This window comes from Dermacentor andersoni, chromosome 9 (genome assembly GCF_023375885.2).
Source record: "Dermacentor andersoni chromosome 9, qqDerAnde1_hic_scaffold, whole genome shotgun sequence".
NCBI classification, from domain to species: domain Eukaryota; kingdom Metazoa; phylum Arthropoda; class Arachnida; order Ixodida; family Ixodidae; genus Dermacentor; species Dermacentor andersoni.
The window spans coordinates 15,038,407-15,056,287 of record NC_092822.1 but is presented as its reverse complement, the minus strand read 5'-3'; the positions used below and the strand labels follow the sequence as shown (position 1 = coordinate 15,056,287).

General features: G+C 44.7%; 1 long non-coding RNA gene across 1 annotated transcript in view; it reads left to right on the top strand.

The window, feature by feature from the left end:
• LOC140213145 (uncharacterized) overlaps nucleotides 1-17,133 on the top strand; it is a 59,468-nt gene extending 42,335 nt beyond the window's left edge. Inside the window, exon 3 of the long non-coding RNA XR_011890120.1 lies at nucleotides 15,818-17,133. This is a non-coding gene — a long non-coding RNA (uncharacterized lncRNA). The remainder of the gene's footprint in view (nucleotides 1-15,817) is intronic.
• Nucleotides 17,134-17,881: the final 748 nt, after the last annotated feature.

Below are 17,881 nucleotides of genomic sequence, written 5' to 3'. Positions count from 1 at the left end.
TCAATATTCCGACTGGGCAACGCCAGTCGTTGTGGTGCGAAAAATAAGACGGCTCCCTCAGAATATGCGGGGATTACAGAAGCACTGTGAACCAGTCAGTCAAGAGTAATGTATACCCACTACCGACAAGCAAGGAAGTTTTTGCCCGATTAGGAAGGGGACGTGTTTTCTCCAAGCTGGATCTGACGCAGACCTATCAGCAACTATTAGTCGATGAAGCAACGGCGGAGTTGCTCACGATTAACACCGTGCAGGGGCTGTACAAGGTTTGTCGGTTGCCGTTCGGCGTGAGCGTTGCCCCCGCGGTTTTTTAAAGAACTATAGACACGGTGCTGGCCGAGATGCCGCACGTAGGTATATACCTAGACATTCTGAGTGCCAGCGAGTCTATTGAGGAACATGAAAGGATGCTGGTCGAAGTCCTCAGCCGCCTGTCCAAAGCGGGGCTTAGAGTTCAAGCCGGAAAGTGCGAGTCTTTCAAGGAGAGCCTCGAGTTTCTGGGGCATCACATTGACGCTAAAGTGATCGACCCCTCGAAGGTCAAGGTCGAGAGCATCCACCAGGCTCCCGTACCGAAGAACAAAAAAGCACTGGCGCATGCTCTCTGGCGGCACACCAACGTCACAGCGCGTGATTACACATTATGTAACAATTTGTAAAGTAGCAAGGCTGTTTGAAGCCAGAAGGACAAAGATTTGGTCAATCCATGTACTATCCATCCTCACCATGCTTGCGGAGCCACCATTCTTTGCAGCTCTCGGAAACCACTAGCGTCACAATGCCCTCTCTCGTAAATTGTGTAGAAACTCTAAAAATGCAGCCATACGTGCTTTCGTCGTAGGCTTACCTATAGTTGTTCTGGAAGGCTAGAAACAGCGCACAAAGGACGATGGACGCTGAAAAACACAATAGGAGCGCTGTCTTTCACCTTCTTTTCGTCCTGTGTGCCATTTTCCTAGGCTTTCAAAAAGTGTACCATCTCGCCGGGCTCTGCATTCTTTGCATTTTCTGTGACATAGTTACTAGCGCGAAAAACAAAAACAAAAAAGTGGGACATGCACTAAGGAGCTTGTCACCCATTTTGCTAACTGCAATGTGGGGGTGGTATACAAGATTCCACTTCCCTGCGGAAAGTGCTATATTGGCTGATTGACCGGCTTAGTGAGCATCAGAACGCTGTAAACGCTCTAACTGGCGCTGGCCACTTGGCTGACCACTGCCGAATCATCATCATCATCATCATCATCATCATCATCAGCAGCAGCAGCAGCAGCCTGGTTACGCCCACTGCAGGGCAAAGGCCTCTCCCATACTTCTCCAACTGCCCCGGTCATGTCACTGCCGAATATGCACTCACAAATGCTCCCCGTGTTTTCATAACACGCAAGTGCTCATGCTCAGACGGTTCGCAAGGCAGTTAGATAGGGAAATATTTGAGGCGTTTTGAATTTCAAAAGCTGCTGATGAATGAGTAAGCGCTCTATCACTAGCACTCAGTGATAAAGATGTGTTGTACCTTGAGAAGAACCTGACGAATGCTTTGTAATGGCTTGTTTTGGGCGCTTATCGGCTTCGTTGCGAATTTGGTGGTCTCCTACACTCTTAGGCAAAGTTACACCCTTCGGAGTGTATCTCTGCCACACAACAATAATCGTCATCTGCCTTGCTTGCGTTTCCTTTCTTGAAAACGCCGCGCCCGCTACTTTCCTGTCGGGATTGCTATGTCATGCTGATAACGCGCATACCGTTCGTTACTGCGAAGTACCGGGCTCATCGCGTTAAAGAAAAGAAATGCGGACAAGACAGATGACGATTATCGTTGTATGGCAAAAGGGTATAATTTTTCTTAAGAGTGTACATGGCACATTCGTGCCACGTAGGAGACACGCATTTATTTAAACATATGTACATGTTTTTCTCAATAAATCTTCTCAGCTGAAGTCTAGCGCCCCGTCTTGTCCCACCTTTCTTTCAGTAAGTCTTGTTCGTGCTAGTAACAATGTCACAGCAAATGCATGAACACACTAGCCCAACTTTATGCGTTAATCACGCCATTCTTTCACCGGTCTCTCTGCACGCACTGAATTGGCGCATTCTCACTTATTACGCGCGTACGAAGGTGTACACACAATGTTCTGGGGTCGTCGGCATTACAGTGCACAAAAACAAGTCAAGTACACACGCAGAAAGAATTTACAAGTATCTATATATTACATCTGTGTTCCTTGGGGAAATTCATCAAGGTAACCGCTGAGTCGCTTTAAGGCGTTGGACAAATTATGCACGTCTCGTGCCTCGGCAGATCTCATGTTATAATTATCTCGTGGACTTTCATTCTTTCAGTGTTGAAACTCAGTGCAACACAGTCATGTCCTAGACTCCCTCCACGCGCGATCCATACATGCGCTGTCAACTGGACCACAAAACAATGGCAGCCGTGGAGCTGACGTCGTGAATGCACCTCGAGCGTATAATTGGTATGGCAGAACAATTTGTCTGCCTCCAATCAGTAGTGTTTAACTTTTCTCATTTATTATGCACAAAACCTCACCCGATTAGGTGCCCTGCATAACGACCAAAGCATTTGTCCGTTAATGTGTATGTAGAAAAGAGCTGCCAAACTAAAGTTTTCTTTAAAATCGAACTTTATTTCGTTCCTGCTTTCCAGAGATCCTCAAATTCAAGAATTCATCCCGAATAGTTACGCCTCGTGAAGAGGACGCGCCTAAGAGATACAAAGAGCTGTAGTTTAACTCCGAAAGAAAGAGAAATCATTACTTTTTGTAGAGCGCAGTCATGTCGTAGCGGCAAGCGCCGACATGAAGTGCGTTCCGTCGCATGGCGCCATAGCCAGTTTTCTCTCAAGATTTACTTCGTAACACGGCTGGAAATCCTGGCAACGCATCTGTGCCACCGAAGCGCTTGCGAAGGTGATAAAAGTCGGATAGAGGGCTCTATCGTGGCTGCTATGGTCGCTGGTCAGAATGCTCAAAAATAAAAGGACCTAAACATTTGCTGCCGCTAGTCTTAGAACATTTACCTAGAAACTTGGCGACGTGCATCTCATCTTCGAACTTCTGTATTCAATATACGTTTACGGCAGGCAAGCGAGAAATAACAATTAGCCATTTAAAAAAAAACTTGTTCTCTATGTTTCCGGTGCCCGCGATAGAATGGAAAACCACCGGTCATGTCTTGGCGGCCATGACGAGGCGGCGTTCAGACTACCTGAGCATGCTAAGTGCTCACAACTCGCGCTTTGCGCCTAAAATATTCATTTTACCATGTCGAGTGCCAAAGACACGACCTACATGGCCGTGCATACGACCTCCTTCCTCTCCCCTTTTGCTGTTACCATCATCGAATACAATTGCACTTAGTTCTGGGAAAAATACCCTCAGTACTAAAACTTTCTTGCTTGCGAAAGCTCGCAAACGCTGCGTCTTTGTATATTGATATATGTTCTGCCAGAGCCTACCTTGCAAAGTTCTCGGAAGCCGCATTTGGCACACAAACATTCCAATCTGCCTTACATTCATTGCTATTCACTCCTGGCGTAAATATCAAAGCGCACGCCTATGGAGTCTGAAAGCACGTCAAGCACACACTATAAGCGTTGGAACACGCCGGCTCAATAGTGCCTGTAATTAACTTTGACACGAGCCTCACTTGTAAAGCTTGCTTGTTAGCACACAAAGCGTAAATGAGGCAGAGCATGCTTTCAAACTTTGTCTGATGGTGTGATCGAGTAGACTCCCCTATCGGCCTTTCACTGACTGTACCCTCCCTTTGATTAACACAGAAGTTCAATCTGGAGCAGTGAAATACATGCTAAATTGCCCACCATACCCTTCCGAAAGGCTGAGACCCTTGGTTAGCCGCAAATAGCGCGATAGATTTATATTCTCATTCCTTAAGAGGAAGCTTTAGCCCGGGCCCAACTCCAACGCGGCATATTGAAATACATGTAAAACGCAAGAACGTTTTTCTAAGATAACCCCTGGACCGATTTTAATGAAATTTGTTGCATTTTAGAGACAAGGTTAAATTCTAGTGACTTTAGGAAGCATAATTTAGATTAAGGGCCTGAATTTTGTTTAAAAGATGTTAAAATATTCGAAAGTTCGAGAAAAGTAGAAGCACGAAGTTTACAAGTTAACAGCTCTGCATCAATAACACCTATCGCGGTTCTGTAAACGGCAACCATTAGATAATTGAAAGCGGACAAATTTGACATGTGATCTTATATTTTACGTGAATTTGTTACGTTGTGCACAAGGGTTCTGTAGAAGCTGTATTTCCATATTACCACATTTCTTGAGATTGATGTGTAACATCAATTTTCTCCGCTTTACATGTACTATTAGATAGAATTCACATAATTGTGATATTTTTTATTGCTGAGTTAGAGAGTTCTAAACTTTATAATTTCTGTTTTGAAAATTTGTGATTTTATTATTTTTTATAAAATATTGGCGACCTAAACCGAAAATTCAAGATAAGCAGTCACTAGATATCAATTTTTGTTTTAAATGCAGCAAACCTCGTCAAATTCAGTGCAGTGGTTGTCGAAAAAAACTAATTATTCTTTCACATACATTTACACAGGAGCACCCGAGCTAAAGCTTCCTCTTAAGAAATGTACGAGGAAATAAGCAATGTCTTCCCCCTGCTTCTGTTTTGTATATGTATAGTGCTGCTGACATTGTATTTTGGTGGTGCTTCCGTGAAGACGAGGTGCGTACATGAACAGGAGTCGCTTCGCGCCAGGTGCTTCAACCTAAATGCAGAGGAAAAGAGAATTAGTATTCCTCAATTTCCACTGCACTAAATTCTATGAAGATGGTTCAATTTAAATGAAAAATCGTTTGCCTCAGAAATTCGACAATATATACTAAACAGAGCAACTCGCACATCACATACCGCAAAGCTATGTACGCGAGAGTTGCTACGCCCTTCAAATGAACGCTATCCTCTTAATGTGACGTAGTGACGGTAGTGACAAATAGTACTGGTGAAAAGGTAGCTCGTATAGCCTTACCTTATGAGCTTAACTTGAGCTCCTTCTAGGTGATGACAGATTCATACGCACAACAATGCAAAAGTACTCTGCACTTCCTTTTATCTCAGCGAGATAGTGTGAGAAGAGAGCACTCGGCTTTTCGTTATATGAGCTGCCTCCCTTGTCTCGTGCTATATGAAAGCGCACTAATTTCGCCGATATTACTTTAACTGTGCAATCGGCCGATAAATCCCGCAGGAGCCGTAACTCTGTATTTCCGATCGACGGCCACTCTATACATCACGTGCCTGCGTGATTCTTGACGGTGCTTTTCTGCTTCGTCCTTGTTTTCTGTTTCGTCTGCTTGGTTGTTGGACACTGGATGGCGCCGACACTCCACCACCATGTGGCAGACAGTGTCCGGGACTCCGCAGCGGCAGAAATATTGAAAGCTCATCAGGAAAAAAAAAAGAAAAGTAAATCTTCCAAATGTCACGTGACCAAATCACAGCATTCAGGATGGCGGGGTTTGCACATGCACGCGTTGTGCATGAGTTGGGGCGACATTCTCGGGTGTTCACTTTTAGAGCCGGAAACTTTCGCGAGATTTCACCTCCTCCAGCACCGGAAACTTTCAGCCTCTATATGCGAGAAAGTGTCTGGCACTCTGCCAGCTGTGCTCTGCATTGTGCCAATGGCACTGTCATTCGTAGACGCCGAAGCGTCCGGTGGCATAGTCAGGTGAAATCTCCCAGTAGTGATACTATCCTGGGAAGTCATTGCAGGAGGGTACAATACTCGTTTCTTAGTTGCGCTCACAGGAGGCTACCATGTGCGTGAATATGTGTGTGCATCTGTTCGTCTTTGCCTGGCTGTCTATTTAGCTGTCTGGGAGTGTAGGGGGGCAGGACATCTTAATAGTCAAAAACGCGGGGCACACAGGAGAACTATTGCAACAATTTATCGAGATCCGCAAAGAGAAATATAAAGGCAGGTCGTAGCCGAACATCACTCAGGCGCACTCAACAAAGCAATCAGTGACGACGCAAGTACTGTAATTTCTTCTAAGATAAGGCAAACGACGGCTTAGACGCACGGTTATTCCGTACACTTTCACTCATCTCTGCCTCTATAATTTCACGTGTCAGTTCGCCGCTGCTTCTCGTGACGATGGTGACGCACACGGTAGCCTGTGCGCACAACTAGGAAACAAGTATGGTATCCTCGTGTGATGACTTCCCAGGATAATTTCACACTTCCTACAGTACATATCAAGAAACCCTCCGCACTTGTTCCTCACATTTCTACGGTGTTCACGGAGGCGATCATTTACACGCCTCCTACGTTCACCTATGTACGTCTTACCACAAGGAATCGAGGGAAAACACGGGGAAGGCGGGAGATGGAAATTCAAGACGATGAGCAAAACGAAAACGAGGTAAAAGCGGGAGCCAACGTTTCGACAAGTGGATTTATCTGTGTCAAAGAATCGTCATACCGTACATGATCGATTCCACACATTTGACGAACATGTCTTTGTTCTTCCTATAGCACACAAGCCTGTGAGAGGCTCCAGAATTGGCCATTCTGAACAGTTTTTGAAGCTTGCCAGGAGCCGAAATACCAACGAGAACATTAGCCTTATGCCAAATCTTTCTAGTCGATGTGACAAGCCATGCATGTGCGGCAGAATGACAGAAGGCCACAAGCTGTGGGCTTATCGTGTGTCTCCGAGCACTCGTGTGTGTGTCTCCCGTCTTCTTTCACCGTCCTCGTCTGGTTGTGCGCTGAAATCTTTTGTCATGTCTTACCAACACGCCAAAACAGCCACATCTTAATAGTGTTCCGCGACTGCTATAATCTATGAGAGCGCTGCGATCGTGCCTCGCAAGCAGGTTGCCATGTGGCTTTTTCACCCATACTTCTCGAGCTTTCTTCTAGCAGCAAAGAATGATTGCATCATAGGCACAACCTTATTACAGCTGTATTGGGAGTTTCCTAGAGCGCCTAACTAGAAGTTTTTCTCAAATTCTAGTGCTTGTGGATTTCGTTAATTAAAGACTTACAAATTAGGCAAACAAAAATATAGAAAGATTGGGACAACACGCTTTCAGTCGCATCTTGCTACAGCGCGCCCGTATATATCTTTAAACCTTGTCAAAACCTAACTGCGACACCCCCGTGCACAACAGTGAAATGAAGATGGGCTTGACAGATGTGCGATCGCTTTTCATTACGCCGGCATGTAAGCTCAAGTGCGCGTCATACAAATGATTAATTCTATTTATTTATTTAGAAATACTGCGATCTCATACAGGATCTTAGCAGCGTGGTACACGAGTACATAATACACAAACAGAATAAATAGAATAAAGGCAGAACTGCACTCAAAAGTTTCTTCACACAAGCGCCCAAAAGAAGAATCCACAAAACAAAAAAGCCAAGCAACGTTAGTTCAGCGATTTTCAAATCATGCAGTCATGCAGTGATATCACAAACAACCTCAGCAAGCGCAAAATGCTTTTCATTACAGATATGTCTCGAAAACTGATAATGAGTCCGGTGTTAGTTTTATCGTCCCATTTATTCCAGTTTACTATGGTTCTAGCAAAAAAGAAATACTTGAAGCAGTTGACAAGTGTAGTAACTGGAGTTGCAGCTGGCGAGTGTCTGTCTCTGGTGACGTAACCTGTAGTATAGGTGAGAAGGTGAGACGTGTCGATGTTGTAGTGACCATTTACTAGCTGGAGAAAGAATTTTAAATGAAATACACGATTTCTAGAGAAAACATGGGGAAGGCGGGAGATGGAAATTCAAGACGATGAGCAAAACTAGAACAAGCTGAAAACAGGAGCCAACGTTTCCACAAGTGGACTTGTCTTCTTCAAGGCGACATATGCTTTCCTCGCCACAGTATATAAAGGAGGGTGGTTCTAAAGGGGAGAGGATGTAAGGTGGATGAGTGCAGCAACGAGCGAAGTTGTGTTAGCGTGTCGAATTGAGAGTAAACGAGCGCTGTGCACAATAGCAAGGAAGAAGTTTGGGTGTGTTGGTAGTTCACTCGTAAGCTGGGAAACATAGCGCAAGAACGACACAAGGACGAAGCAGGAACACGGGACGAGCGCTAACTTTCAACAACTGATTTATTGCAGCTAGTAAGCATAATATACGCACTGAGAAGCCACTGCAACAGACACACTGAAGAGAAAGAAAAAAAAAGGAAAAGGAGTCATGTGACTACTATGCCATTAATTCCAGCTCTTTCTTAGATATAAGTATAGACGGGATGCTAACACGATCGTCAACTGCTCTAGCTATCTCAGCTTTTGTGTGGGAAGTACTACGTGGGTCAGACGGGAGGATCTTTAAACGTGTGTCTGGTGTAGCATAGTAATAAAGTAGGGAGCATCGCAATAGATGGGCATCTGGCTGCCCATTGTAGATGTGACGTGAGGGCACCATGCTACCCTCTCTTAAAACGAACTGTTGTTGTCTATCGCCACAGGAATATGATAACGAGGGAAATTGTCGAAGCAGCTGAGATAGCTCTCAAACATAAACAACACCTTACGAAAATACCACCCAATATTATGAAGTAACGATCGCGTCTGAGAAAAGCGTTCCCAGATGTACTTAGGCTTACCTATCGCCGCAACAAGAACGTTAAAGGCATATTAGTGCACGCAAAAGTCAGCCAACAGCATTCCTCCGTAATAAAAGCATGTTGTCGCCTAAGGTGCAAAACCTGCAGGCACCTTCAAAGTGACATTAAAATTAAGAGCACCGCAAGTAGTTATACACAGAAAGTCAAATCTAGCTTCCCTTGTACAAGTTCGGAAGTGATTGATATGCTTGAATGTTCCTTCTGTAAGAAACAATATATCGGTGAAACAGGACAATCAATGAACGTCAGATTAAACGGGCATCGCGCGGACAGCTAAAAAGCTTCCCAAAGCCATCGCCGAGCATTTAAACCAACCAGGTCACAACTTCGATGAACTTAACCTCTACATCTTACAGTCAAATTTCTGTTCTGATCGAGAAAGAAAATACAGAGAATCATACCTTATCCATAAGTTCAAGACATTGCAACCAACAGGCATAAACGTTTCAAAGCGAGCTTTAGAATCTGTTCGTTATGCTATATTTCAAGCTATTGACAACAACGCTTACTTTGGTTTCTTAGCTTTTTTTTCCTCTTCCTTCCTTTTTTTTTTTCTTCCAGCCGCCGCATGTCATACACCGTTGACACGCCGGCTAACACGCGGGTGTTGACACGTTATTGACAGACGGACGGGTCACTGGCCTTGTGTACAGCGCTCCTTTATTCTCAATTCGACACGTTAAGACACCTTCGCTCGTTGCCGCACCCACCCGCCTTACACCCCTCCCGTTTAGAAGAACCCCACCTATATATACTGTGGTGAGGAACGCATATGTCGCCTTGAAGAAGACAAGTCCACTTGTTGAAACGTTGGCTCCTGCTTTCACCTTGTTCTGGTTTTGCTCATCATACACAATTTCTATTAGTTATAGAAGTCAAGCTGCTCCGAGATGAAAGGTTTGTAATTGAAGTACGCCCGTGTGTATTGTACACGAATTGAACTGCCTTTTTTCAGGGCTTCTAGCTTTCCAATATCGCTTTGAGTGAACGGGTCTCACATAATTACAGCATATTCTAAAACCGGGCGGACGGATGTTTTCTATGCCAATAGACGTATTCTTTGCGTGGAGTGAGTGAGTTAGAAAACTTTACTTCGAATCAGAACGATTCGCGTCCCGTGAGTTAGTGGGCTGGGGCACCCGCCGAGGTTACGGCCAAGAGTTCTTGCATCTCGGCGGCTTCCTTGGCCCGCTGGACTGCCCAGAGTTGGTCTTCCAGTCTCGAGCTGAGCAGTGCGGCCAGCAACCGCGCGCAGAGGGTGTCGATGGAGGCTTCGCTCTCATTTTCCTGTGGTGTCATTGGTATGGATGATGCATTGCTTTTAGGGTGTACTTCCACAAAAGTATTTCTTTTTTTCTTTTTTTTCTTTCGTTGTAGCTACTTGCGGCCTGCAGAACCGCTCACGTACCCTTTCTTGCGTGTCTGTGTTCCTTAGGAGCATCGTCAAATGTTTGTATAAAATAAATTTATGCTCTATATCTGTAACCATTCTTAGCTTACGCAAGCCAACATAAACGTGTTGAAATTGGTGTGAACCAATATTTCTTTTCGCTTGGGAGTTGAACCGGATCTCAATCGTTTTTGCTGAACCAAAATAAAAACTAGGACCCAAAAATGTTCGGGTTTGGCATTCAAGACTAGCCAATGCTCGGGATCGAATATGGCCATGCCTATGACTCAGCGCAAGTGTCTAACCTTCTACAACGAATACTTAGCGCAGTGAACGAAAGAGGACGCCATCTGCTACCACGATGGGAAGTACAGCAGCTCAATGTCAGGTTACACTATAAAAGAGTTGAGTTCAATGCACGTGAAACGTAGCAAAAAAATACTTGTCTGGCATTGGTTTCATAGAACGAGAGTGGGCCGAAGTTATTGTGGCGGGAATTTTTAGTGAAATTCTCAAATTCTCTTGCTCAAAAGGAAAATTTAGCCCTCAGAAACCTGACCAAACTGTATAAATCAGCAGAGGTGCAAGAAAATTATATCGCTTTATGCTCATTTCGGGAGTCTTTCACTTTGCCTTTGCGTTGGGAAAGTACAAGGACACTAAAGATAAAGGTGTGACCATATGCCCTCTCAGGACAGGCCAAGTGGGTGAGCTTGTATACTGCAAAAAATACAACACCTGCTACAAGAAAGTAAGTGCGCCAGCGCCTTATTTTTGTGACTTCTTTGTAGCAGGTGTTGTAGTTTATAGAGCATAATTATCGTTGCGTGGTAATGATCAGCAACATTAACGTCTCTTTGGTGCTTTTAGTCGAAAGAGGTGTGTCACTGACGAAGTAGTATTTAACCAAGGACAATGCTTTTCAGAGCCGATCCAACGCACCATCTGATGTATGTGGAATAAGGTATGAACACGCAAACAAGAGCGGTGCGGTCACATACGGAAAGATGGCGAACCTTGAATTTGCGCAACAAAATTTGTCCTTCGACAGTCAAAAGAAGCCTATCCCCGGGGAAGCAACTTTTGGGGTACGAGTAAATGAGCGTAAAGAAAGGTGCAACTGCCTAGTGTGGTGTGGAGAGGCACGTGACGGGAATGGGAGCGGATGGCAAGTGTGCTGGGCTACGCAATGATCCCACTTCTCTGTGCCGAGGTCGTTCTAATAAAGCGATGTGTATGGATAACCATAAATTGTAATACGCCATACTTCTGCAACAGCAGTCGCTCAGGTGCAGCATGAATGAATTTTTGTTTGCTGAAGGTGGTACCAGTGGTCTGCATCCCTTCCATCATTCTCCGTGCCATCGTTTTGTAAGTGAAATTGTTACGTTTTTTCCTTCAGCGTCGCGTTCGGCAGATACACTATGTATGCCTTCGAAAAGACCAGGGCTGCAGCTTCACTCCATGCGCGAATGCTGATCTTTTTTCGTTTACTTCCGTCTTCTACAATGTCGTCATATTCTCGCTTCTAGTACGCAGACTTTTGTCTCCGTATTATGCAGGCAAGAAGTACGTGTTCCCAGATGGAGACATGAAGGATAGCAAACCTGACGCCATGTTTAAACTAGCATCTGACTCGGAGGTGTGGAATCCACAGAGCTGACTGCTGGCTCACGATCTTCCGTTTTTATGAATTGCTACTTCTACTGAAAGTGTCACGTTGCAGAAAAAAAGATCTAGTTGCTGGGCTGTGCGCAAATGCTCTGATCCATGAAACCATACCACCCCAGGGCCAGATGCTATCACAACGAACCCTTGACAGCGGATGTTTAAACAGCAATACCGTTTAGCGACCAGTGTTTCTCGTGTTCCGTGTCCTGGTGGTATTGTTCGACCTCACTCGCTTGCTGTGCCCGGTGCACAGAGGATAGCTCCAGACTTACAGTAATATTGTGTTCATCGGACGGTTGTTCCAGAAAACTGTGCTTTGTGCGTTCATCTAGCAGGTTTGCCGCAAAAGGCATACACTATGCAGGTCTATTCGACAACATTCATATGGTTACCTGCTCTGACATGTGTGTTCTTCGGACTCTCCTAATGCATACGCTTACTGCCGTTCTGTGCTTTCGCCAAGAGCCAGCACTGCTAAGAACCCCAGTGTCTTCATAGGATAGTTCTAACGCAGTTCCTTGTATAAATGAGTGTTCATCGGACCATTCAGCGAACAAGCAACTGCACTGTTAGCTTCCGATGGACAGTCCTATAATTGATTGTAGCTGTGCCCTAAGTACCTATCAGACAACGCTAATGCACTCTGGCGGTGGTCTCCACCTGTTTAGTTCGTTCTGCGTATGTGCTGAGTTGCGTCACCACTGCTCCTGCATCGAAGACATTACCATGCTATTATACTTGCAGTGGCGTTGTAATGCACTGCCATACCCGACGATTTAAACATTATGGAACTTCTGGGAAGACAATTCATAGAAGACAAATGTTTCTTCCAAAGCAAATACCATGGAAAAACGACAAGCTATAACCTCATAAAAAGTCTCATAGGAAAAACGACAAGCTATAACCTCATAAAAGGTCTCAAGAAAAACACTTTGTAGAAGACAACACGGAGATCAAAAGCTAGCTATACAACTTCCCAACCTTCTAAACGACTACCCCTTAGTATTGGAGCTGCTAAATCCTGGAACTTCAAAGCAAAGTTTTAAGAAGACTGTAAGAGAATTGTTACTATCTGAGGAGTAATGCAAATGTTAAACTGCAAGCATAAAATATTTCGTATATGTTCTTGTGTTACAAGTGCTCAGCAGACTGTGTACGATTGACCTAATTTCTTTCGTTTTACGCGAATGGTGTACTCATGTGTTTGAAAATGTATACTAGTTTAATTTCATGTGTGCTCGCCTGAACCCGTGCCATTGCCACATTGCTGCCACTGCATGGGTGGGACAGCCTAGTCAGACAAATGTTTGTCGTTAACCATGCCCCCTAACACAACATGAATATTGTGTTAAATAAATCAATAAAGAAATAAAAAAAAATTACTGTAAAGTCAAATCTGTATCCTAGTATTTTGTCAGAATAGTATCACGTTTCTCTGAATACTACTGCGCTCACAGCCGTCAGATGATTTGAGCACGTCGTTGGTGACACAATTTTAAGCTTTGAAAACATTTCATCAACAATGTCGTGGCAGCCAAGATAAAGGTTATTGAAAACAATACCAAGGCGCGGCTAGGAAAACTACTTCAGTAATTTTCAACTCTACATGTCCCCCATGACACCGCCTACTACCGGTCTACATCGAGTGAAGGCTGCCTTCACGCGAAGCAAATTATTGGGATATAGCATCGAAATTAGCGAGAGAAACAAAACACAACTACGAACGGCTTTGCGTGTGCGCCATGCCTCACTCCAGTTAGTGAAATAGATTGCAAAGTGGCGTTAAAACGTCATGTTTTATTTAGCGGCTCTCCAACTTAATAGCCACTGTGATAGAGTTCTGAGGACCAATCAAATAGTTCGTTGGTTGAGAGATTGCGGCATTCCACTGTGGCAAGTTGCACTTCGACATCTAATCTTGAGGGCCGCACTTTCGCGACACCTGCTTCGAAGTCGTTATTCGTACACAGACCAGCAGTACGTGACCGTGCATGGGCTAAAAATGCACGGGACGAACACGTCAATATTTCTACTGCAATAAACTTAGTGATAGGGCGAATAAAATTACGCGATTATTTATAGAGTCAATCGGCGAGTGAGTGAGTGAAAAACTTTATCAGCTCTAGATTCGCTGGTCTTCTGCGGTCTTCAGATGGAATCGTCCATCTTCTAGCACAACGGTCGGTTGCCCTTAGTCCAGGGCTCCGCTGGATGCTGCTGCCAGTTGTGCTCGCCGAATCAGACATTCTTGGTCGACCTGGCGATCGCTGGAGAGCACTCCCTCCCATTGCTCCGCACTCGGGTTTGGTATAACGGGTACCACGTCTATCTTCTGGCATGCCCACGTTATGTGATACAGCGTGGGTGTTTCGTGGCACCAGGGGCATTTGTCATTGTATTGTGTGGGATAAATTTTGCTGAGTACGTTTAGGTTCGGGTACGAGCCTGTTTGTAGCTGCCTCCATGCGACAGAGTCCTCTCTGCTAAGGGAGTTGTGCGGTGTTGGATGCCGCTTTCTGCAGCCCCTGTAGTAATTTAGTATCACCGAATAGTCTTGGGGTACAGGTTCGGTCTCCTCGAGGTCGCCTACGTTGGATGCTCGGTAATAAGCGTACCCTCGAGCTATCCTGTCCGCCTCTTGGTTCCCTGCCACTCCCGTGTGTCCCGGCGTCCATACTATCGTATGCCTAATTGGTTCTTCTTTTGTTTGTCGTTGTGTTATGTGGTCTCCGGAGCGGAGTATGCGGAGCGCTCGGTGCCCTATTCTGCCGCGTAGGTAGTTGCGGCGAGCTTTTGAGCGGCGAGCTTTGGAACGGCGAGTGATGTCTGCGAAGAACCAGCGCTTTAGATAAAACTTATTGGCCCTGGCTGAATTAATATTTTCTTGGAGTATAGACGTACCGTTTTTACATTATTCTGAGAAAATTATCAGCCTAATGGCTTATTTATCGCCCAAGTCGGCGCCAGCTCGTGCATGGGGAGTACCGTATGCGAAGAATTAGGGCTTTAGAGAGAATTTCTTGTACTTGGCTGAATCAATATTTTCGTGGGCCTTACCGTTTTTTCATTTTTCTGATAAAACTATTATGAACTTATTCGTTTATGTATCGCGCAAATCGGCATCGAAACGCTGGCAGGAAGTCATATTTGCAAGGAACTACCGCTTTAGAGAATTTATTCGACCTGGAAAAATCAACATATTCATGGGCTCGCCACGCGTGTGTTGACGCCGATTTATAGGATAAATAGACCAATTGGCTGATATTCTTTTCTCAGAAAAAAAAAAAAAAAAAAGCTGTAAGCCTATAGCCCATGAAAATGTTGATTTTGCGAGGTCGAATTTGTCCGCTTCCATTGATATAGTCGATGCCGTTTACAGAACAGCGATATCTGTATTTGGTGCAGAGCTATTAATTTATAAACTTCGTGCTTCTATTTTTTTTTTCACACTTCCAAATATTTAAAAAACTCTTCAAAAAAATTTAGGCCTTCAATCGAAATTCCGCTTCCAACAGTCACTAGAAATTACCTTTCTCTCTCAAATGCAGCAAGTTTCATTAAATTCGGTCCAGGACCAGAAAAAAGGTTTTTGCGTTTTACATGTATTTGAATAGGCCGCGTTCGAGTTGGGCCCGAGCTAGAGCTTCCTCTTAAGCTAAAACGGGAAAAAAAGAAGGAAGAAAACAAATTATACGAACAGGTAGGAACGAAAAAAAAAAAAAAAAAAAGCTGCTGGAGGACAATAGAGCAGTCTTCTCCTTGCATTAATTATTCCACGTGTTTGAACCTTGTTTTGTTTTTGTTTCTGTCCTTTTGTTGCAGTAAATTTCTGGACTTCCTTCTTTTGTAACTTAATATTACGGTTAAGAGGTCAATTGTCCTTCGCTTCTCACCGTATATACATTCACGACAAAAACAGGAATGAAACAGTTTGTAGTCTGTGATTTGTTCCTTTAATAGAGTAACAAATAGCTCGAGAGCGTGGGGCGGAATTTCATTTCAATTACTAGCAGATAAGCCCACGTCATAGCTCATGCTTATTCTGCTATGTTTCAGGCATGTGCTTACAAATATAGCAACGCCTTTGCAGACACGAAGAGGACTGCGCGGCATGACCAATGGAATCCAGCACTACAGATCGTGCTGATCACCTGCGCACTGGTTTCAGTGTCGGCGGCATTTATCGGAATCTGTATCGTGCACGCCTACAAGACAGGGTGGAAGTCACGATGAGCGACACGTCAAGGCAGTGTCAAAGTCAGGCCAGGGAGCAGGGATTCGAGGTACATTCGTGACCAGACATCGTACGTCGCCAGAGCCGAACATTTTGCTGACAATAATGGTAGGGAACGTGGCAAAAAAATTAAAATAAATTATGGGGTTTTAGGTGTCAAAACCATGATCTGATTATGAGGTACGCCGTAGTGGGGGGCTCCAGATTAATTTGGACCACCTGGGGTTATTTACCGTGCACTTAAATCCAAGTGCACGGGTGTCTTCGCATTTCACCTCCATCGAAATGCGGCCGCCGTGCCCTGGATTTGATCCCGCCACCTTGTTCTGTTGTGCTGCTTAAGCACAACATCAAAGCCACTAAATAACCACGGCGGGTAAGGAACTTGGCAAATCAGGGTTCAGATGCACAATGTAAAGCTGAGACACCAGAACTGTCAAATATAAAGTGCGATTCCTTTCGATAGCAGGAGAAAGTGCGGTCTATCGCTTTGATTTTGGCTCGCAAGATTCATTGTCCCAAAGAAACAGATGCTCTGTAATGTCACGCACATAGGTTGCCAAAAGAAACAGACTCAATCACAAAATATACATTTATGTTAAGGTTCAATCTGATTCAGACTTGCTGAAATCACTCAAGTGGCCTCACTCGCAGTTAGATTAACCAGAAATCCGACTCATCAGGCTTACTCGGACTTAAAACTCACCAAACGCAGACTTAGATGAATAAATTCAGACATAAACTCACTAGACATTTAACTCACCAGGCTCACTCGGACTCAGGCTCCCCCAAATCAGACCTAGCGAAGGTCCGTCTCGCTCACTCACCAAAAGCAGACTCACTCTGACACGCTCACACTCACCGGTAGGGGAGAATCTGAGCGAATCTGAGTAAGGCGACTCACGAGGCAGTTCGTCGTCTGGGATACGGCCACGGATATTGCATGTGGTATTTATAGTAATGGCTGGCAGAGAAGCAGACGGAAACAAATTATTTCATCAGTCCGAAGCAAATAGCAGGCACAGGCATCCATGGCACGTCTGTGATCCGCAGGCTTTACGCCACACAGAATGACATTAAACCACAATGTCAAGCTGTCTGCACTAGCACCGGTAAGCTCCGGCCATGGTCCCGACCAGTGTATGTACAAACAGTATAATAAAGACGTGTAGGGCCTGTGAACTAGTGCTGCGTTCGCCTTCCTTGCGCTGCGCTGCGAACAGATTGAGCTCAGCGACATGTAAATGGCTGCAATCCTTGAGACGAGTTCCAGCCGCTGTTGGTTACTTCTTGCACTCCGTACCCAGCGGAGGTGCGGGAACACCGATTCAAACGGAGCCAACCGAAGACTGACGAACGAATGACCTCGCTATGAGGCAGAGCCAACAAGTGCGCATGGTAAGTTTCTGACTTCCACTTCGCGGTGAGGGTGACGTCAGGTTAGGAAATCGGCTGTTTATGAAGTTCACACTGATTGGCGCTCCCACTGATGCGTCCTAACAGTACTGGCTTTGGTGCTTAATTTTGCCGGAGACTCCCTGGATAGCCACCACGCCGGGTGATATATCCGTGATAAAATTTCGATAAACATTTGATAGCCGCCTCGTTCTAACTTTCCCTCACCCTCAGTGTACCGTTTTGTTTAACCCCTTATTTATCTCCGATTTCTCTGCTTCTCTTATCAATGATAGAAATATATAGTACAATACCTAGGTATGCTGACATATAGCAGATAATTTCTATGGAATTTGCGTTTAGAGTAAACATATGGGGTAGCCACTATTCGGTTTCTTGTGCTGCTTTCCACACAAGAAAAAAATCAAAAGCAAACCAAACACAAACAACTAAATTAGTTGTCGTTTGTGTAGAACTTCACTTTTGGCATCTTGAATAAGTTTGGGGTATTTGTGTTTGTATCAA